The 23,636-nt window shown below is 37.9% G+C and overlaps 1 protein-coding gene across 7 annotated transcripts in view; it reads right to left on the reverse strand.

Annotated features, from left to right (window-relative positions):
- BBS9 (Bardet-Biedl syndrome 9) overlaps positions 1 to 23,636 on the reverse strand; it is a 445,438-nt gene that overhangs the window by 285,596 nt on the left and 136,206 nt on the right. The gene's annotated exons all lie outside the window — the stretch shown is intronic.

Genomic DNA, 23,636 nt, shown 5'->3' on the forward strand with positions numbered 1-23,636 from the left:
TATATTAACTTTCATGTGTATGAGTCTTTTCAGTTTAAAAACAACTTTCACAGCGGGTGGGGGGGACCTTCAAGATGGCGGAGGAGTAAGACATGGAGATCATCTTCCTCCCCACAAATACATCAAAAATACATCTACATGTGGAACAGCTCCTACAGAACACCTACTGAACGCTGGCAGAAGACCTCAGACTTCCCAAAAGGCAAGAACTCCTCACAAGAACTCCTCACACATACCTGGGTAGGTCAAAAGAAAAAAGGAAAAACAGAGACAAAAGAATAGGGACTGGACCTGTACCTCTGGGAGGGAGCTGTGAAGGAGGAAAACTTTCCACACACTAGGAAGCCCCTTCATTGCAGGAGGTGGGGGGTGGGCAGGGGGGAAGCTTTGGAGCCAGGGAGGAGACCGCAGCAACAGGGGTGCAGAGGGTAAAGTGGAGACATTCCCGCACAGAGGATCAGTGCCGACCAGCACTCACCAGCCGGAGAGGATTGTCTGCTTACCAACCGGGGCGGGCAGAGGCTGAGAGCTGAAGCTCGGGCTTCAGAAGTCAGATCCCAGGGAGAGGACTGGGGTTGGCTGCTTGAACACAGCCTAAAGGGGGCTAGTGCGCCACAGCTAGCTGGGAGGGAGCCCGGGAAAAAGTCTAGAACTGCCTAAGAGGCAAGAGACCATCGTTTTGTGGTGCACGAGGAGAGGGGATTCAGAGGACAGCCTAAACAAGCTCCAGAGACGGGCACAAGCTGTGGCTACCAGCGCGGACACCAGAGACGGGCATGAGATGTGAAGGCTGCGGCTGCAGCCACCAAGAATCCCGTGTGCAAGCACAGGTCACTATCCACTATCCTCCCCTCATGGGAGCCTGTGCAGCCCGCCACTGCCAGGGTCCCGTGATCCAGGGACAACTTCCCCAGGAGAACACACAGTGCGCCTCAGGCTGTTGAAGTGTCACGCCAGCCTCTGCCACAAAAGGCTCGCCCCATATTCCAAATATAACTACCATACCCCTCCCTGCCCCAGGCCTGAGTGAGCCAGAGCCCCCTAATCAGTGGCTCCTTTAACCCTGTCTTGTCTGAGCAGGGAACAGACGCCCTCAGGTGACCTACACACAGAGGCGGGGCCAAATCCAAAGCTGAACCCCAGGAGCTGTGCAAATAAAGAAGACAAACGGAAACCTCTCCCAGCAGCCTCAGAAGCAGTGGATTAAATCTCCACAGTCAACTTGATGTACACTGCATCTGTGGAATACCTGAATAGACAATGAATCATCCCAAATTGAGGAGGTGGACTTTGGGAGCAACTGTAGACTTGGGGTTTGCTTTCTGCAAGTAATTTGTTTCGAGTTTTATGTTTATTTTAGTTTAGTATTTAGAGCTTAATCATTGGTAGATTTCTTTATTGATCTGGTTCCTATCTTCCTTTTTTATATATATATATATGTTTTTTCCTTTTTCTCTTTTTGTGAGCGTGTATGTGTATGCTTCTTTGTGTGATTTTGTCTGTGTAACTTTGCTTTTACCATTTGTCCTACGGTTTTGCCTGTTCGTTTTTTGGGGGTTTTCTTTTGTATAGTTTTTAGTGCTTGCTGTCATTGGTGGATTTCTTTTTGGATTGGTTGCTCTCTTCTTTTTTTCTTTTATTACTTTTATTATTTTTAATAACTTCTTTTATTTTAATAACTTTTTTCTTTCTTTGTTTCTTTCTTTCTTTCTTTTCTCCCTTTTCTTCTGAGCCGAGTGGCTGACAAGGTCTTAGTGCTCTGGCCAGGGCTCAGGCCTGAGCCTCTGAGGGGAGAGAGGCGAGTGCAGGACATTGGTCCACCAGAGACCTCCCAGCCTCACATGATATCAAATGGTGAAAAGTCTCCCAGAGATCTCCATCTCAATGCTAAGACCCAGCTCCACACAACAACCAGCAAGCTCTACTGCAGGACACCCTATGCCAAACAACTAACAAGACAGGAACACAACCCCACCCATTAGCAGAGAGGCTGCCTAAAATCATAATAAGGCCACCAACACCCCAGAACACACCACCAGATGTGGACCTGCCTGCCAGAAAGACAAGATCCAGCCTCATCTACCAGAACACAGGTACCAGTCCCCTCCACCAGGAAGCTTACACAACCCACTGAACCAACCTTAGCCACTGAGGACAGACACCAAAAACAATGGGAACTACAAACCTGCAGCCTGCGAAAAGGAGACCCCAAACACAGTAAGTTAAGCAAAATGAGAAGACAGAAAAACACACAGCAGATGAAGGAGCAAAATAAAAACCCACCAGATCTAAGAAATGAAGAGGAAACATGCAGTCTACATGAAAAAGAATTCTGAGCAATGACAGTAAAGATGATCCAAAATCTGAGAAATAGAATGGAGAAAATACAAGAAACATTTAACAAGGACCTAGAAGAACTAAAGAGCAAACAAACACTGATGACCAACACAATAAATGAAATTAAAAATTCTCTAGAAGGGATCAATAGCAGAATAACTGAGGCAGAAGAACGGATAAGTGACCTGGAAGATAAAATAGTGGAAATAACCACTGCAGAGCAGAATAGAGAAAAAAGAATGAAAAGAATTGAGAACAGTCTCAGAGACCTCTGGGACAACATTAAATGCACCAACATTCGAATTATAGGGGTCCCAGAAGAAGAAGAGAAAAAGAAAGGGACTGAGAAAATATTTGAAGAGATTATAGCTGAAAACTTCCCTAATATAGGAAAGAAAATAGTGAATCAAGTCCAGGAAGCACACAGATTCCCATGTAGGATAAATCCAGGGAGAAACACGCCAAAACACATATTAATCAAACTATCAGAAATTAGATACAAGGAAAAAATATTAATAGCAGCAAGGGAAAAGCAATAAATAACATACAAGGGAATCCCCATAAGGTTAACAGCTGATCTTTAGGCAGAAACTCTGCAAGCCAGAAGGGAGTGGCAGGACATATTTAAAGTAATGAAAGGGAAAAACCTCAAACGAAGATTACTCCACCGAGCAAGGATCTCATTCAGATTCAACGGAGAAATTAAAACCTTTACAGACAAGCAAAAGCTAAGAAAATTCAGCACCACCAAACCAGCTTTACAACAAATGCTAAAGGAACTACTCTAAGCAGGAAACACAAGAGAAGGGAAAGACCTACAATAACAAACCCAAAACAATTAAGAAAAAGGTAATACGAACATACATATCAATAACTACCTTAAATGTGAATGGATTAAAGCTCCAACCAAAAGACACGGACTGGCTAAATGGATACAAAAACAAAACCCGTATGTATGCTTATGCTATATACAAGAGACCCACTTCAGACCCAGGGACTCATACAGACTGAAAGTGAGGGGATGGAAAAAGATATTCCATGCAAATGGAAATCAAAAGAAAGCTGGAGGAGCAATTCTCATATCAGACAAAATAGACTTTAAAATAAAGACTATTACAAGAGACAAAGAAGGACAATACATAATTATCAAGTGATCAATCCAAGATGAAGATATAAAGATTCTAAATATTTATGCACCCAACATAGGACCACCTCAATACATAATGCAAATGCTAACAGCTATAAAAGAGGAAATCAACAGTAACAGAATAATAGTAGGTGACTTTAACACCGCACTTTCACCAATGGACAGATCAACCAAAATGAAAATAAATAAGGAAACACAAGCTTTAAATGACACATTAAACAAGATGAACTTAATTGATATTTGTAGGACATTCCATTCAAAAACAACAGAATACACTTTCTTCTCACAGCTCATGGATCATTCTCCAGGATAGATCATATCTTGGGTCATAAATCAAGCCTTGGTAAATTTAAGAAAATTGAAATTGTATCGAGTATCTTTTCCGACCACAATGCTATGGGACTAGGTATCAGTTACTGGAAAAAAACTGTAAAAAATACAAACACATGGAGGCTAAACAATACGCTACTAAATAACCAGAGATCACTGAAGAAATCAAACAGGAAATCAAAAAATACCTAGAAACAAATGACAATGAAAACAGGATGACCCAAAACCTATGGGATGCAGCAAAAGCAGTTCTAAATGGGAAGTTTATAGCAACAATCTTAGCTCAAGAAACAAGAAACACCTAAAATAAACAATCTAACCTTACACCTAAAACAATTAGTGAAAGAAGAACAAAAAAACCCCAAAGTTAGCAGAAGGAAAGAAATCATAAAGATCAGATCAGAAATAAATGAAAAAGAAATGAAGGAAACGATGGCAAAGATCAATATAACTAAAAGCTGGTTCTTTGAGAAGATAAACAAAATTGATAAACCATTAGCCAGACTCATCAAGAAAAAAAGGGAGAAGACTCAAATCAATAGAATTAGAAATGAAAAAGGAGAAGTAACAACTGACACTACAGAAATACAAAGGATCATGAGAGGTTACTACAAGCAACTCTATGCCAATAAAATGGAGCACCTGGAAGAAATGGACAAATTCTTAGAAAAGCACAACCTTCCAAGACTGAACCAAGAAGAAATAGAAAACACAAACAGACCAATCACAAGCCCTGAAACTGAAACTGTGATTTAAAATCTTCGAACAAACAAAAGCCCAGGACCAGATGGCTTCACAGTTGAATTCTATCAAACATTAAAGAAGAGCTAACATCCATACTTCTCAAACTTTTCCAAGATCTAGCAGAGGCAGGAACACTCCCAAACTCATTCTATGAGGCCACCATCACCCTGATACCAAAACCAGACAAAGATACTACCAAAAAAGAAAACTACACACCAATATCACTGATGAGCATAGATGCAAAAATCCTCAACAAATACTAGCAAACAGAATCCAACAGCACATTAAAGGGATCATACACCATGATCAAGTGGGGTTTATCCCAGGACTGCAAGGATTCTTCAATATGGAAAGTCAATCAGTGTGATACACCATATTAACCAAATGAAGGAGAAAAACCATATGGTCATCTTAAAAGATGCAGAAAAAGCTTTCAACAAAATTCAACACCCATTTTTCATAAAAACCCTCCAGAAAGTAGGCAGAGAGGGAACTTACCTCAACATAATAAAGGCTATATATTCGTGCCCCGGTCCGGGAAGAACCCACATGCCGCGGAGCGGCTGGGCCCATGAGCCATGGCTGCTGAGCCTGCAAGACCGGAGCCTGTGCTCCGCAATGGGAGAGGCCACAACAGTGAGAGGCCCGCGTACCGCAAAACAAAAAAAAAAGAAAAAAAATAAAATAAAATAAAGGCTATGTATGACAAACCCACAGCCAGCACTGTTCTCAATGGTGAAAAACTGAAACCATTTCCACTAAGATCAGGAACAAGACAAGGTTGCCCACTCTCACCACTATTATTCAACACAGTTTTGGAAGTTTTAGGCACAGCAATCAGAGAACAAAAAGAAATAAAAGTAATCCAAACCGGAAAAGAAGAAGTAAAGGTGTCACTGTTTGCTGATGACATGATACTATACATAGAGAATCCTAAAGATGCCACCAGAAAACTACTAGGGCTAATCAATGAATTTGGTAATATAGCAGGATATAAAATTAATGCTCAGAAACCTCTTGCATTCCTATACACTAATGATGAAAAGTCTGAAAGAGAAATGAAGGAAACAGTCCCATTTACCATTGCAACAAAACGAATAAAATACCTAGGAATAAACCTATCTAGGGAGACAAACGACCTGTATGCAGAAAACTATAAGACACTGATGAAAGAAATTAAAGATGATACCAACAGATGGAGGATATACCATATTCTTGGATTAGAAGAATCAATATTGTGAAAATGACTATACTACCCAAAGCAATCTACAGATTCAATGCAATCCCTATCAAATTACCAATGGCATTTTTTACAGAACTAGAACAAAAAATCTTAAAATTTGTATGGAGACACAAAAGAGCCCGAATAGCCAAAGCAGTCTTGAGGGAAAAAAATGGAGCTGGAGCAATCAGACTCCCTGACTTCAGACTATACTACAAAGCTACAGTAATCAAGACAATATGGTACTGGCACAAAAACAGAAACATAGATCAATGGAACAAGATAGAAAGCCCAGAGATAAACCCACACACCTATGGTCCACTAATCTGTGACAAAGGAGGCAAGGATATACAATGGAGAAGACAGTCTCTTCAATAAGTGGTGCTGGGAAAACTGGACAGCTACATGTAAAAGAATGAAATTAGAACACTCCCTACACCATACACAAAAATAAACTCAAAATGGATTCGAGACCTAAATGTAAGACCGGACACTATAAAACTCTTAGAGGAAAACATAGGAAAAACACTCTATGACATAAATCACAGCAAGATCTTTTTTGATCCACCTCCTAGAGTAATGGAAACAAAAATAAACAAATGGGACCTAATGAAGCTTCAAAGCTTTTGCACAGCAAAGGAAACCATAAACAACACGAAAAGACAACCCTCACAATGGGAGAAATTATTTGGAAACAAAGCAACTGACAAAGGATTATTCTCTAAAATATACAAGCAGCTCATGCAGCTCAATATCAAAAAAACAAACAACCCAATCCAAGAATGGGCAGAAGACCTAAATAGACATTCTCCAAAGAAGATATACAGATTGCCAACAAACACATGAAAGGATGCTTAACATCACTAATCATTAGAGAAATGCAAATCAAAACTACAATGAGGGGGCTTCCCTGGTGGCGCAGTGGTTGAGAGTCCGCCTGCTGATGCAGGGGACACGGGTTCGTGCCCCGGTCCGGGAAGATACCACATGCCGCGGAGCGGCTGGGCCCGTGAGCCATAGCTGCTGAGCCTGCACATCCGGAGCCTGTGCTCTGCAACGAGAGAGGCCACAGCAGTGAGAGGCCCACGTACACCAAAAAAACAAAACAAACAAACAAACAAAAAACTACAATGAGGTATCACCTCACACCAGTCAGAATGGCCGTCATCAAAAAATCTACGAACAATAAATGCTTGAGAGGGTGTGGAGAAAGGGAACGCTTTTGCACTGTTGGGTGGAATGTAAATTGATACAGCCACTATGGAGAACAGTATGGAGGTGCCTTAAAAACTAAAAATAGAACTACCATACCATACAGCAATCCCACTACTGGGCATATACCCTGAGAAAACCATAATTCAAAAAGAGTCATGTACCACAATGTTCAATGCAGCCCTATTTACAATAGCCAGGACATGAAGCAACCTAAGTGTCCATCAACAGATGAATGGATTAAGCAAATGTGGCACATATATACAATGGAGTATTACTCAGCCTCAAAAAGAAACGAAATTGAGTTATTTGCAGTTAGGTGGATGGACTTAGTGTCTGTCATACAGAGTGAAAACTAAGTCAGAAAGAGAAAAACAAATACTGTATGCTAACACATATATATGGAATCTAAAAAAAAGGTTCTGAAGAACCTAGGGGCAGGACAGGAATAAAGACGCAGACCTAGAGAACAGACTTGAGGACACGGGGAGGGGGAAGGGTAAGCTGGGACGAAGTAAGAGAGTGGCATGGACATATATACACCACCAAATGTAAAATAGATAGCTAGTGGGAGGCAGCCACATAGCACAGGGAGACAGCTCAGTGCTTTGAGTCCACCTAGAGGGGTGGGATAGGGAGGGTTGGAGGGAGGGAGATGCAAGAGGGAGGAGAAATGGGAATATATGTATATGTATAGCTGATTTACTTTGTTGTATGGCAGAAACTAACACACCATTGCAGAGCAATTATACTCCAATAAAGATGTTAAAAAAAAAAAACTTTCACACACATTTATTTCCATATATGTACATCAGTTGCCTTAAATTCAATATACTGAAAACTAAACTTTTCTTTCTCATAAACCTGGTCCCTTTTCCAACCTTTCCTTCTCTTTCAATATCAGTACAATTAACCATATCACCATGTTACAGAAATGACCAAAATTCTTTCTCTACTTCACGCCTCTAAATAAAAGGTCACTGAATCACATGACTTACTTGCTTCTTAGTGTCCTCATTTGCAAAGTGAAGCAGTTAAACCAGTTGATCTAATGCCCCTTCTAGCTCAACTCTGTTATGATTTTAAGTCCTCCAAATTCTTGAATTCATTTGTCAATACCTTACTCTAGGCCAATGATTCTCAATCCTAGCAGTACATTAGAATCATCTGGGCGAATCTTCTAAAAAATCACCTATACCTAGTCCTTCTGGGGTCCAAAAATGAGTGTTATTTAAAGACCCCACGCTCCAGTGATTCTAAAGCCACCAAAACTAAAAGCCACAAGTCTAAACCCTCAATATTGTCACTTCCAGATAAGGAATTTTTTTTTTTTTTTGCAGATAAGGAAATTCAGTCTCAGAGAAGTGACAAGATTAGCTCAAGGTTTCTTAACTAGTAAATGGACCAAGCTCTCTCTGATTCCAAAACTCACATTCTTTTCATTGTGCCAAAGAACAACTACTATTTATATACAATCTACACCAACTGATATAATGCTTGCTTTTATGTTGCTTTAAAAATGCTTTCTTTTTTCCCCCATATGTGTATGGTTGGTGTCTCTTAAAAGGTCACAGGTCAGAGATGTAGTCTTCTGATTTCCCCTATAGAAACTATGTCAGGATTGAGGACGTAATAAGTATTAAGTCTACATTTTTTAAATCCCTCATAAAGTAGTGATTGGGGCTTGCATTTGCAAAATACCAAGAAGAGATCTATTTATCTCTTGAAAACTGCTACCATAATTTAGGAATACTGTGAACTGATTGAGATGGAGAATCAGTGTGACACAAAGTTCAGGAGATAAGGACAATTCTTAACTTCAGAATTGTGGTGAATGGTGTTTTCCTATAGCTCTATAAACTCAAGCTACCAAACATCAGACCTTTAGTGAACAACCAAATCTTATGATTAGACACCTTAGCAATGATAATTCTGCAGAACAATCCAGTTAAAACAAAGAATTTCAGAAACTCACTGATGTCTATTTTCTGACCTACTTACTCCTACCTGAAAGTTTAGGCTAATCTTGACAAATCAACCTCTAAATTTCCTTTAGGCAGCTTAACCTTATTTCTGGCCTTAACTTTCTTCTCTAGGGAGAACAGAAGGTTCTGTGATGAGCTGCATCCTCCAACTCCAGTCCTTCCTAACTTGATTCCATGTTTCCCCACAGATGCTGCATGTGGTCCTTGTGGTCTTTGTGGTCAACGTGGTCTTTGTGAAGCATACAGTCAGCTAGCTGCCTGAATTGCTGAGAGCACCCAACCAACACTATCCTGCCAACTTACCTTTTACCACTCAGAAGATGACATTTATTCACTTGTACATCTTCAATTCACACCCCTCTACACACATCATTTACTCCAATGAACACATGTACTTCATGACCACCTAGCTTTTGACTTTTTCTTCCTTCAATGATTGAGGCCATTTTGCAGACCTGCTAACAATATCTAGCAATTGGTTTGTTTTACAACTTCATTTTGGTGAGTATAAAGTGATGCTATTGCAACAAAATACAGCATAATTTGAATAGTATCAAATGGTTTCATTACAGCACAAATCTGTCTCCTTTTTGTAGGCCTAGAGAACTAACTTATTTGCAATGATACTTAATGATAAACAAATAATCTAAATCTATTAGAACTTAGCCCAAGTTAGTAACACCTTTAACTTACAAAAGCAAAATACGCCTCACTGTCTATCAGCCCCTACAACCGAGTAATCACTAGTAACAAATATACCAAAAATGCAGTATGTAAGGCAAAGACTGTACTTCTAAACTGACAGCCAACTTTTAAACACATTTCAGTACTAATAAGGAATTTTTTTAATTTATTGATTTTATTTTATTTATTTTTGGCTGCGTTGGGTCTTCATTGCTGCGTGTGGGATTTCTCTAGTTGTAGTGAGCAGGGGCTACTCTTCGTTGCAATGTGTGGGCTTCTCATTGTGGTGGCTTCTCTTGTTGCGAAGCATAGGCTCTAGGCGCGCAGGCTTCAGTAGTTGTGGCATGCAGGCTCAGTAGTTGTGGCTCACGGGCTCTAGAGCACACGCTCAGTAGCTGTAGCACACGGGCTTAGTTGATCTGCAACATGTAGGATCTTCCTGGACCAGGGATCGAACCCGTGTCCAGGAGGATTCTTAACCAATGTGCTACCAGGGAAGTCCCAAGCAATTTTTTGAAAATTCTAGATGGCCTATGATAAGCCATCAATTGTAATAGATCACACAAGGTATATGACCTCTAAGTGGGAAATGAGAATGGCCTTCTTTATGGTTACTAATACTTCTGCTACTACTATGATTGCAGACTGTAAATTCCCTTAGGGTTCAAATGACTTCAGAATTTTGCCATAACTCTAAAATTCAGTAAATACAGACCACAAGAAGAAAAAAATCCTAATTTTGTGGCTGCATGTGCACAGCTAAGTGGTATTTTAAAAGCAAATATAGGTTGCAAGTTAAAAGTTGAAAATTATAGTATATTGCAGTCACCAATGAATTGCTGGTCATTCTTTGCTTTATCAATTGCTTTATATTCTTCTTCTTTTTAATTATATGGTTTAAGGACATAAGTCTTGAATTTAGTAGCTTTGGGAGAAGACTTCTCACAGATACTGCACTCATACAATGCCCCCGCAAATATCATTATTGCATTCAATAGACTACGCATAGAATTTGCTATTTCAATTACTTGCCAAACTATTTTATTCTGTGCTATTTCTATTATATATCATGCTGGAGTCACAGGAATACAGAACTTAAAGGGGCATTTCAATGCTTAAAATGTAAAACAAATTATTCTGCTATCTAAAATAACATAACTGGACTTCCCTGGTGGTGCAGTGGTTAAGAATCTGCCTGCCAATGCAGGGGACACAGGTTCGAGCCCTGGTCCGGGAAGGTCCCACATGCAGTGGAGCAACTAAGCCCATGTGCCACAACTATTGAGCCTGCACTCTAGAGCCCACGAGCCACAACTACTGAGCCCACGTGCCAGAACTACTGAAGCCCACGTGCCTAGAGCCCATGCTCCACAACACAAGAAGCCACTGCAATGAGAAGTGTAGCCCTTCCTTCCACGCACCGCAAGGAAACGCAGACCCCGCTCACCACAACTAGAGAAAGCCCACACACGGCAACAAAGACCCAACGCAGCCAAAAAATAAAATTATTTGATTTAAAAAAAAAAAAACTGAAGTGTGAAAGCAACTCCTACACACATGTGGTAATAATTTGCAAAAGCTATCTTTTATTGGATTCTAGGTAATAACAACGACATGTTTTTGTACAACTACTCTTACAAAACAAATTTTTCACAACATAACCTTTCAAGAAATCAGAATGCTTCAGATACTTTCCATTGTACAATATCAATCCAATAATTCAAATATCTGGTTTACAGGACTTAGTATACAAACTTTTTAAGATTACTATCAAAAGAAAAGCATTTCATCAGTTTTACTCCAATACAATTTAATGATTGTAAAAAGACTCTTACATTTTACATCATAAAATTTCTTGTTTTCCTTTTTCTACATTTTCTTGTCCTGAGTAACAGAATTGATATGGGAGATTTTGTTGATGCTAATATGATATGAATTTGGTGTATGTAAGGAAAGATGTTTCAGTAGCATGACAGCCTTCACTATCGACTGACAATTCATTGGGCAAAATAATTTGTCTTTTGCAATAAACAATCTTCTACTATTTTCAAGATCCTTCACTTTGTATAATACTTCTGAATTGACGTAAGTCTATCCTTTCCTTCTCTTCTTCTACATTCCTGGCATTAGATAAGGGAAAGAGGGAACCTTGTCAGATTCTCTTTGACCTTACCTGACTTCCTGCACTACCATCATTCTTCTGTTAAGAAGCAATGTTGGGCTTCCCTGGTGGCACAGTGGTTAAGAATCTGCCTGCCCGTGCAGGGGACACAGGTTTGAGCCTTGGTCCGGGGAGATCCCACATGTCGCGGAGCAACTAAGCCCATGCACCACAACTACTGAGCCTGTGCTCTAGAGCCCGCATGCCACAACTACTGAAGCCCGTGTGCCTAGAGCCCATGCTCCACAACAAGAGAAGCCACTGCAATGAGAAGCCCACATACCGCAACGAAGAGTAGCTCCCACTCACCGCAACTAAAGAAAGCCCGCGCACAGCAGCAAGGACCCAATGAAGCCAAAAAATAATTAATTAATTAATTTTTTTTTAAAAAAAGGAAGTAATGTTAACACACAGTCATAAATGGTACCTATGTGAGATAATGAATGTGTTAATTAGCTTATGGTAATCATTTCAAAATGTAAACATATATCAAACCATCACATGGTACACCTTAAATATATAGAGTTTTATTAGTCAATTATACCCCAATAAACCTGGAAAAAAGAAGCAATGTTAAGAAGAAGTACGTAAAAGTACTTAAAAGAGGAACCTGTTAACTTATCTACATCAGCCCTCATTAGCTACCAGCTTATTAATTTTATTTTTAAAAAATAACAATTACTTAACACTCCAACCTTTTGGGTCCTCTTGAAATAAGTGTTTTGGAAAGAAGCAAGTTGCAAATAAATTAATAACCTTAAGCCTATTATAGTAAAATTTCTGAAAATCAAAGTGAGAAAAATCTTAAAAGCAACTAGAAAAGGACAGACTACCTTCAAAGCAGTAATAGTTAGAACAACACAGCTAGCTTCTCAATAATAACTACAGAAACCAGAGGACTAACGGACTGATAGTTTCAAAGTGTTGAAAGAAAATAACTGCTAATCTAAAATTCTATACCCAGCAAAAATACCCTTCAAAAATGAACATAGGTAAAAAAGTCATTTCATTCCAGACAAAAAAAATCGAAAAACTTACCAGCAGACCCATACTCAAAGAAACAGTAAAGAGTGTTTTTTAGGGAGAAGAAAAACAATCTCAGATAAACACTTAAGGATTTAGAAAGGAAGAAGACTAGTAAAAAAAAGTAAAAATGTAGACATATGTATATGTTATTGAATGTCCAAATTTTATAACTATTTCATGAATGTTTACTGTATCTACTTAGAACAGTACTGATATTTTTATTCATATTTTAAAGAAGAAGAAAAAAGTTGAGACATATCCAAAGTTAATTTGTTCAAAATCCTAAACGTAGCCTTGGCAATTTCAAGGAAAGAATCTTGGTCTATAGTCTCCCTACCAATGCATGTTGTTTCTGAAATCTATAATTAAGAAGTCAAAATTAAAAATTAAAATTAAGAATAAGCAGGTCAACTGAAGTAGAATATCCTGGGCTCACTAATGCTTTGGCATTGAGAAACTATTTTCTTGGTAGTGCATCTGTGAATTGGATATTTTCTGTTTGCCCTGCAAACTTTTTATCTGCTTCCAACCTGCTGTGTGCCAGAAGAAGCTAAACACTGCATCAAAGGATCTCTTTTCCTCTGGCTTCCAGTTGAGTTCGGCCAATGAGGATCACTGGCAAGAGACTGGAGACAGGGAGGAAAATGCGGTCAGGGTATTTATTTCCTCTGCTCCTTCCCTGCTAGGTCACCAAGCTTGGTTATGTCCCTCAACCTAAGACAACAGGGGCTGCCAGGTGGCCCTCTCTTCAAGATCCAGTAACCAATCCCATCTTTTGTCCCTTCATATATAGGGATGATAATATTTCCCACTGTTGCTAGCCTCACCATCTCTTCATCATCCCTTGTTATTATCTCTTACTCTTCTTCATAACTCCTCTATCAATTACCCCATTTGAGTGTGCAATCTATTTGCCATCAAGACCCTGATCTATATAACTGCGTGCCAATATATAACATGGAAGGTAGTAAAAATAGAACAGACACTAAGAGTTCAGACTCTAAAGTCAGAAACAATTGGAACTGGATCCCTGCTTCAAAACTGTGTGGCTTTGGAGAGTATGCTAACATCTCTAAGCCTCTGTTATCTCATCTGTAAAATTAAAAAGTAATACTAGTACTTGCTTCAAAAATTGTTGTTTGGTGTGAATTATTTAATGTAAAGAGGTTAACCCAAGTGCCTGGTTAACCAAGTAAGGGCTTAATAAGTATTAAATAATTATTATTTTTATCATTATTATTATTGATTACCACTATCTGCTTCACAGGTATGGTATAAAATTGACAACATGATTGTAATTCTGGAATAAATATATCCATCTCATTCCAGCTTCTTATTTTGATTAATATTTAATACATCAAGCTTCATACCAGAAAACCATGTCAAAGAGGCAAACTATACCTTTTACAATATGCTACTTTGCCTACCACTAGATTAAAATGCGACTAGTATGGATACTTTTTTCAGGCTATGTAAATGAGCCTGTACATTTTAGAAGTGAGCATTAGCACAATAAGTGGTTCTGCTCCAGTCAACATTACTGGAAAAAAAATAGTGTCATAAATCAGCTGTATCTTATTTCAGCTGGCTCAAGACTTAAAGTAAACTCTAATTGGGTCAAGTCAAAGCAAATCATTTCAGTACATCATATACTTACATAACTGCCCTGAACCAAAAAAAAAGGATATATTAGATAGAAATTGAATGTATGCTTGTGATCAAAAATGCCCAAGAATAATAGCAGTAATTAAGAACTAAAACCAAGAACAGATGAAAGAGAAGATAAGGACCAAAATATAGTACCCATCCTTCAAGTTTAACATTGTGACTAAAAGTGTTAGTATGCATGCATCTGTGAGTAAAAAGACCAAATACAGCCAGCAATACTAAAGCTGGGCGCACGATAGCTAGATTGGTTGCATGTCCTTTGGAAAACAACTGCAGCTGCTGCCTGCAGGGTCTGCATAATAACAATATATTTGGCAGCACTATACAGATAACCATCTTCCAGATTTTCTCTATGTATCAACAACAATAAAAGACTGCTGACTGTTATTTAAACCACAAAGCAAAATATTTTTTTCTAGTTTGATTATGGTACTGGTTCAATAGGTAGAAAAAGAAAAGTACAACTTGTTCCTTTGTACTGCGTCAAGGTACCAGTTCAACATGGATTCCATGTGGACTCCAGTTCAAGTCCTTGATCTTAGAAACCATAACGAGCTGCCTTCCTGAATCAAATTCCTCTAAGAAACACAATTTCCAAATCCCTGTGATTTGAACTCTTTGAACTTGATGCAATCCAGCAAACAGAAGAGGCTAAAACAAAACTCTGCACACATGTGGGCACTAAATGATGTTGCTGACTCAGTGACCCATTACATAATATTTACTAGGAAATATCTGTTTTGCCTAGCTTTCCTATCTTGGGCCCAATCTTCTAAGAGAGATATAATTCACAGACAACTGTATCCCTGCAAGGAATTTAACTCAATAACTAGAGAGTTATAGGCTCTCTAAGGAAAACAATCGTCAAAGTGAGCAAATTGGCAAATGCACCAAATCTAATAATAGTGTTGGCTGAAACATATATAGTAGTGTTATTAGTACTTGTATTAACTTATTCAATCCTCATAACAACCCCACGTGGTACGTATTTAAATTCTCTGCACCCCATTTTACAGAAAGAGGGTCTGAGGCACAGAGAATTTAAATTCCTTGCCCAAGGTCTCATAGTTAGTAAGCTAGTGAGCACGTGGTCCAGGGTCCTCTGCTTTAACCATTACGATATCTTAACAGTAAAAATATGGCTTTTAAAAATATTCCTGAACCGTGACATTACTGAACTGATTAAGGTTCTTCTAAAGCTCTGGTCTCTCCTATCTCTTCTATTTATTTTCATATTAACAATTCAAAGCCTAGATTTTCAAACAAATAAGAGAACTGAGCATATCTCTCCTAAAATAAGAAGGCTATCTCAAGATTTCTAAACAATGAAATTTCAGAAGGTTCTCTATGGTAAAAATGTAGAGGATTGAAAAACTGACTTTGATAACTATTTATAAGGTACTCAATTATTCAATAAGTTTTCAATAACATGATGGTGTTTGGATATAACAAAATTGATTCTGCTTGATGTTTAAAGAGAAGCATTCTAGATGCAGAGAACAGACATATGGATACCAAGGAGGGAAGGGAGGGTGGGATGAACTGAAAGATTGGAATTGACATATATACACTACTATGTATAAAATAGATAACTAATGAGAACCTACTGTATAGCACAGGGAACTCTACTCAATGCTCTGCAGTGACCTAAATGGGAAGGAAATCCAAAAAATGAGGGGATATACGTATATGTATAGCTGATTCACTTTGTTGTACAGCAGAAATTAACAAAACATTGTAAAGCAACCATATTCCAATAAAAATTAATTTTAAAAATATTTTTTAAAAAATAAATAAAAAATAAAGAGAAGCATCCTTTCATGATTTTGAATGTACTATTTTGCCAACCCAACTAGAACTTACTAAATATATTATCAAATGCCTGTTTTTAACTGCTTCTGTTCCTAAATAGAACATAACCAACTGAATTCCAGGAGTCAGGTGCATCGGTAGTATTGTGAAACATATATTTTGTTGCACACTTTATTTTACAAAAAGGTAGAAAGCATATGCCTAAGAAAGGATCTATTCCTTCTTGCTTCTCTGCTTCTTAATTCCTCTGTCACTTCCAGATTACTATATCTGTTGCCAGAATCACCTAAGTGTAATTGGTAAAATGCATCTTCTAGTTTTAGATTCTGAAATCTGTAAGCCAAGTCACCTATGCCTAAAGACCAATCAATAGTTACAATTTCTTAGAGAAATACTTCTTTACATTCTTTAGTCATATAGACACGTTCTTCCCTTCACAAGTACATACTTTACAGTATGTTCTAACACAACTGGTTTATGTATTCAGAACAGTGATATTCGTTGCAATGATTGTTTCACACTAAAACAAAGCTGATGCCTACTCAGTACGTTCATAGGAGCAAGGATTCATAGGAGAAAAATCAACCAACTGAGATATCCATTGAATTCTGAAATAATTCACAACAGGTCATCTCCTAGAGTCATAAGTTTTTCATTTCTACATGTTCTTTTACTCTGGCTTGTTTTCTAAGGCTTACATCCCAGAAAATCAGTATGTTTTCCGTTTCATGTCAACAATGACTCTTTTTAAAGGTCTTTTCTATATCCGAGGCTGAAGTATACTTCCACTGAAATTTTCTTTTTTATTCTGCAACGCTTGAAGATAACCAGGCACAGAAAGACAAAAACTTTCCTTTGAAGAGTAAATGTTACTGGCACTTGGTCTTTTTCTCTTTTTTTTTTTTTTTCCTGTTGTTTGTAACAAAAGTACTAAGTTCTAAGATTCAAGATACACTGTTGAATTCTATCTGGTATCCTATTCTAAAAAAACCACAATTGGAGGTAAAAAATTAATTCTGAACAAATTTGCTTCAGGGTACCTGCAGGGTCCATAGACCTTTCATCTTCACATACCAAGAGCGTTTATTCACCCCTGATGGAAAGAAATGCAGGTTTGGGAAGTCAAAGGTTAGTCAATGGAGGAGAAAAATGGGGTAGAATCTCTCAAGATGACGGAAGAAAGTAGTGACACCATCAAGTGTTTTCCCTGGCAAGCTGAGAGAACTGCTAAGTTTGGGTCAGATGTCTAATTTAAGTAGGAGTCCCATCTTGCTCTTTTTAGATTACCAAAATCTCAACAAAGTAAGTGATCATTCCAACTTAAAGATTTACCAAATTACAAACCCAAAATGAAAGCATGCCAAATAATGCAATTTCTGAATAATAATTGCTTTAAATTAATTGGGTGTCACATTTGTTTATAATATCAATAAAATTTTATCAAATGTCATCTAGTCACAAATTAAGCCATAAAACTAAAAGCTGGTTCTTTGAGAAGATAAACAAAATTGACAAACCATTAGCCAGACTCATCAAGAAAAAGAGGGAGAGGACTCAAATCAATAAAATTAGAAATGAAAAAGGAGAAGTTACAACAGACACCGCAGAAATACAAAGCATCCTAAGAGACTACTACAAGCAACTCTATGTCAATAAAATGGACAACCTGGAAGAAATGGACAAATTCTTAGAAAGGTATAACCTGCCAACACTGAACCAGGAAGAAATAGAAAATATGACCAGCCAATCACAGGTAATGAAATTGAAACTGTGATTAAAAATCTTCCAACAAACAAAAGTACAGGACCAGATGGCTTCACTGGTGAATTCTATCAAACATTTAGAGAAGAGCTAACACCCATCCTTCTCAAACTCTTCCAAGATCTAGCAGAGGGAGGAACACACCCAAACTCATTCTATGAGGCTACCATTACCCTGATACCAAAACCAGACAAAGATACTACAAAAAAGAAAATTACAGACCAATATCACTGATGAATATAGATGCAAAAATCCTCAACAAAATACTAGCAAACAGAGTCCAACACCACATTAAAAGGATCATACACCATGACCAAGTGGGATTTATCCCAGGGATGCAAGGATTCTTCAATATACGCAAATCAATCCACATGATATACCATATTAACAAACGGAAGAATAAAAACCATATGATCATCTCAACAGATGCAAAAAAAGCTTTTCACAAAATTCAACACCCATTTATGATAAAAACTCTCCAGAAAGTGGGCATAGAGGGAACATACCTCAACATAATAAAGGCCATATATGACAAACCCACAGCAAACATCATTCTCAATGGTGAAAAACTGAAAGCATTTCCTCTAAGATCAGGAACAAAACAAGGATGTCCACTCTCACCACTATTATTCAACATAGTTTTGGAAGTCCTAGCCATGGCAATCAGAGAAGGAAAAGAAATAAAAGGAAGCCAAACTGGAAAAGAAGTAGTAAAACTGTCACTGTTTGCAGATGACATGATACTATACATAGAGAATCCTAAAGATGCTACCGGAAAACTACTAGAGCTAATCAATGAATTTGGTAAAGTTGCAGGATACAAAATGAATGCACAGAAACCTCTAGCATTCCTATACACTAATGATGAAAAATCTGAAAGATTAATGAAGCAAACACTCCCATTTACCATTGCAACAAAAAGAATAAGATACCTAGGAATAAACCTACCTAGGGAGACAAAAGACCTGTATGAAGAAAACTATAAGAAACTGATGAAAGAAATTAAAGATGATACCAACAGATGGAGAGATATACCATGTTCTTGGAAGAATCAATATTGTAAAAATGACTATACTACCCAAAGGAATCTACAGATTCAATGCAATCCCTATCGAATTACCAATGGCATTTTTTACAGAACTAGAACAAAAAAATCTTAAAATTTGTATGGAGACACAAAAGAGCCCGAATAGCCAAAGCAGTCTTGATGGAAAAAAATGGAGCTAGAGGAATCAGACTCCCTGACTTCAGACTATACTACAAAGCTACAGTAATCAAGACAATATGGTACTGGCACAGAAACAGAAACACAGATCAATGGAACAAGATAGAAAGCCCAGAGGTAAACCCACGCACCTATGGTCAACTAATCTATGACAAAGGAGGCAGGGATATACAATGGAGAAGACAGTTTCTTCAATAAGTGGTGGGAAAATTGGACAGCTACATGTAAAGGAATGAAATTAGAACACTCCCTAACACCATACAGAAAAATAAACTCAAAATGGATTCGAGACCTAAATGTAAGACTGGACACTATAAAACTCTTAGAGGAAAACATAGGAAGAACACTCTTTGACATAAATCACAGCAAGATCTTTTTTGACCCACCTCCTACAGAAATGGAAATAAAAACAAAAATAAACAAATGGGACCTAATGAGACTTAAAAGCTTTTGTACAGCAAAGGAAACCATAAACAAGACGAAAAGACAACCCTCAGAATGGGAGAAAATATTTGCAAACCAATCAACAGACAAAGGATTAATCTCCAAAATATATAAACAGCTCATGCAGCTCAATATTAAAAAAATAAACAACCCAATCCAAAAATGGGCAGAAGACCTAAATAGACATTTCTCCAAAGAAGACATACAGATGGCCAAGACGCACATGAAAAGCTGCTCAACATCACTAATTATTAGAGAAATGCAAATCAAAACTACAATGAGGTATCATCTCACACCAGTTAGAATGGGCATCATCAGAAAATCTACAAACAACAAATGCTGGAGAGGAAGTGGAGAAAAGGGAACCCTCTTGCACTGTTGGTAGGAATGTAAAAAGATACAGCTACTATGGAGAACAGTATGGAGGTTCCTTAAAAAACTAAAAATAGAATTACCAGATTATCCAGCAATCCCACTACTGGGCATATACCCTCAGAAAACCATAATTCAAAAAGACACATGCACCCCAATGTTCACTGCAGCACTATTTACAATAGCCAGGTCATGGAAGCAACCTACATGCCCACTGACAGACGAATGGATAAAGAAGATGTGGTACATATATACAATGGAATATTACTCCGCCATAAAAGGGAACGAAATTGGTTCATTTTTTGAGACGTGGATGGATCCAGAGACTGTCATACAGAGTGAAGTAAGTCAGAAAGAGAAAAACAAATATCGTATATTAACGCATATATGTGGAACCTAGGAAAATGGTACAGATGAACCAGTTTGCAGGGCAGAAATAGAGACACAGATGTAGAGAACAGTCCTATGGTCACCAAGCGGGGAAAGCGGCAGCGGGTGGGGATGGTGGTGTGATAAATTGGGCGATTGGGATTGACATATATACACTGATGTGTATAAAATTGATGACTAAGGGCTTCCCTGGTGGCGCAGTGGTTGAGAGTCTGCCTGCCAGTGCAGGGGACACTGGTTCATGCCCTGGTCTGGGAAGATCCCACATGCCGCAGAGCGGCTGGGCCCGTGAGCCATGTCCGCTGAGCCTGCGCGTCCGGAGCCTGTGCTCCGCAACAGGAGAGGCCACAACAGTGAGAGGCCCGCGTATCACCCAAAAAAAAAAAAAAAAAAGATGACTAATAAGAACCTGCTATATAAAAATATAAATAAAATAAAATTCAAAAAAAAGACAAATACTGTATGTTACCACTTATGTGGAATCTAAAAAATAAAACGAATGAATATAACAAAACAGAAACAAACTCACAGATACAGAGAACTAATTAGTGGTTGGTTACCAGTGAGGAGAAGAATGGGGGAAGGGCAAGATGGGGTAGGTGATTAAAAGGAGCCAACTATTATGTATAAAATAAGTAAGCTACAAGGATATAATGGGCCTTCCCTGGCAGTCCAGTGGTTAAGCCACCTCACTCTCAATGCATGGGGCATGGGTTTGATCCCTGGTCAGGGAACTAAGAGCCCACATTCTGCCCAGTGTGGCCAAAAAAAAAAAAGGAGTAAAAGCAAAACTAATGTTTAAAATTTAGGTATCACATAAAATTTTGGTCCTTTTAAAATATGTATTTCTTAATTTTGCCCACTTCATTGCATTTTTAAACAATTAAAAATTTAACTATATAGTCTGTAATCTTTAAGCTTCCATTATAAAAATGCTTTTTGATCATTTCCCATTTCAAACCTAAAATTAAATAACAAAAGCTGTGTACGAATAACATTAAGAAAATGATATGAGTAGAAAAATATGGGGAAATCCTCCATCATGGTTAAAAATTTTACTCTTAAAAATCAATGGCAATTCATCGCTCTCTCTTATTAATTAGGGAGAAACAAACCTCTCTGAACTTCTGCCTCTTTGATTCGATTTTAGATCCAACATCACTTAAGTACAAATCCCAACACTACTTGCTTTAAAGGTAGACTACATAACATCTTTGTATATCCTTTAATCTACAACCATATTTCAAATATTCAATATGCCCACTCAGGTGGTACCTAAGTAAAAGACTAACTAAAAGATTATACTGGTCTCATTCTAACAATAGACATATTAAGTTATTTCCATCTACAGCAAACTCTACTTAGGAAAGAAGAGACTATTTGAAAAAGTCTTAGACAAAATAAATGTATCATCAAGAAAATAATTTGAAATAAAGCACAGAGTATCACAGAATAGCTTTATTTTTTATTGTGTCATTTACATAGATGAACACTAAAAGCAACCATCTGAGTTTTTAGATGAATAGGTAATTACCTAGAAAATCAAATTTTGCTTCATGAATATAAATTCATTTTTAATGTTCATCATGTTTAGGCTTTTCTAAAACAAGCATGACTATGATAACATAAAAGCTTCTAAATGTGATTTACTTAGTAAGGACATAACTCTAAGGTATCACATTAAAGTTGCCACTTACAGCTCGGGTATCCAGCAGCTAAAAGGGTCAGCTGCATTACTGAAAGTGAGAGGGCAGATGCTGCCTATTAATGCCCACTGCCTTAAATCAATAGCAGCCTCCAGCCAAGGCCTGCTTCTCCCTCCCCTCTCCAGAAAGCCACACACATCCCACCAAATGTGAAGGGGAGGAAAGATAAAAATGTGAATACGTACATACATATATACATACATACATACATGAAAGTGTTTTGTGTGTGGGAGGGGAGGGGATTGCTGTTGATGACAATAGTAAACATCTCCAAATGGAAAGATATTTAGAAGTAGTCTTATTGCTACTAGCTGGCCAGATCAGAGTTAAACAGCCTCGTATAATACAGAATAAATACTTCACCTGCAGTGGCTTCTAAAAATATATATATTAAACTAAGATTCACAGTCTACTGCTTCTGTGCTTTTAGTTCATAGGTTTCAGGCCACTCAGAAAGAAAGGGAGAAAATGTCTTTAATACCCCCCCAACATTAGGGCAATGTAATTCATGCTCCACTGAGAAATGAAGTAGCATAAAAATATTTCTAGCAGTTACATTGAAGCCACACATAAAAGTTTGTTCAATCTCTTCATATAGGAAAAAACTTAAGTCTCCCAGAAACAGAAGGTGATGTACTTAACAGAGAATAAAAGTAGCTATTGGGGGGGATTAAGTATATTACTCATTAATAATTACAGAAATTAAAAGTATATGAATCACAATGGCCCAGTGGTCTACAGACATAGGTTTTTATCTATTGGTTAAACAAGACACAATATTATTTAAACACACAGAAAAGAGAAAATGGAAAAAAACATAGATAATACACGGCACTCAGTCTTTGCTATCCTACAAGACAGTGAATTTTATCGTAAATTTTCTTTACTTAACACTGTTTCGTAGATGATATTATGTGACCTCAAGAAACAATATTTCATGGGTTTCCCTGGCAGTCCAGTGGTTAACATTCTGTGCTTCCACTGCAGGGGGCGAGGGTTCAATCCCTGGTTGGGGAACTAAGATCCCACATGCCGTGCAGCATGGCCAAAAAAATAAAAAATAATAAACAATATTTCAATAGAAACAACAGAAGTTTGCATTATAAGGTATGAAGTTGTTCAGTGCCTAGGTAGAAATATACTCTGACCTACGTTGACTCATCTCCTCTCTTATGACAAATTACAGATCCCTTTTTTCTTTTGCCCATGAGTCCTCTGCTTGCCCATTTCATCATTGGGTGAAAAAAGTCAAAAAGGGGGTGGGATAGGGAGGGTGGGAGGGAGGGAGACGCAAGAGGGAAGACATATGGGAACATATGTATATGTATAACTGATTCACTTTGTTATAAAGCAGAAACTAACACACCATTGTAAAGCAATTATACCCCAATAAAGATGTTTAAAAAAAAA

Source organism: Globicephala melas, chromosome 9, assembly GCF_963455315.2.
Source record: "Globicephala melas chromosome 9, mGloMel1.2, whole genome shotgun sequence".
Taxonomy (NCBI): domain Eukaryota; kingdom Metazoa; phylum Chordata; class Mammalia; order Artiodactyla; family Delphinidae; genus Globicephala; species Globicephala melas.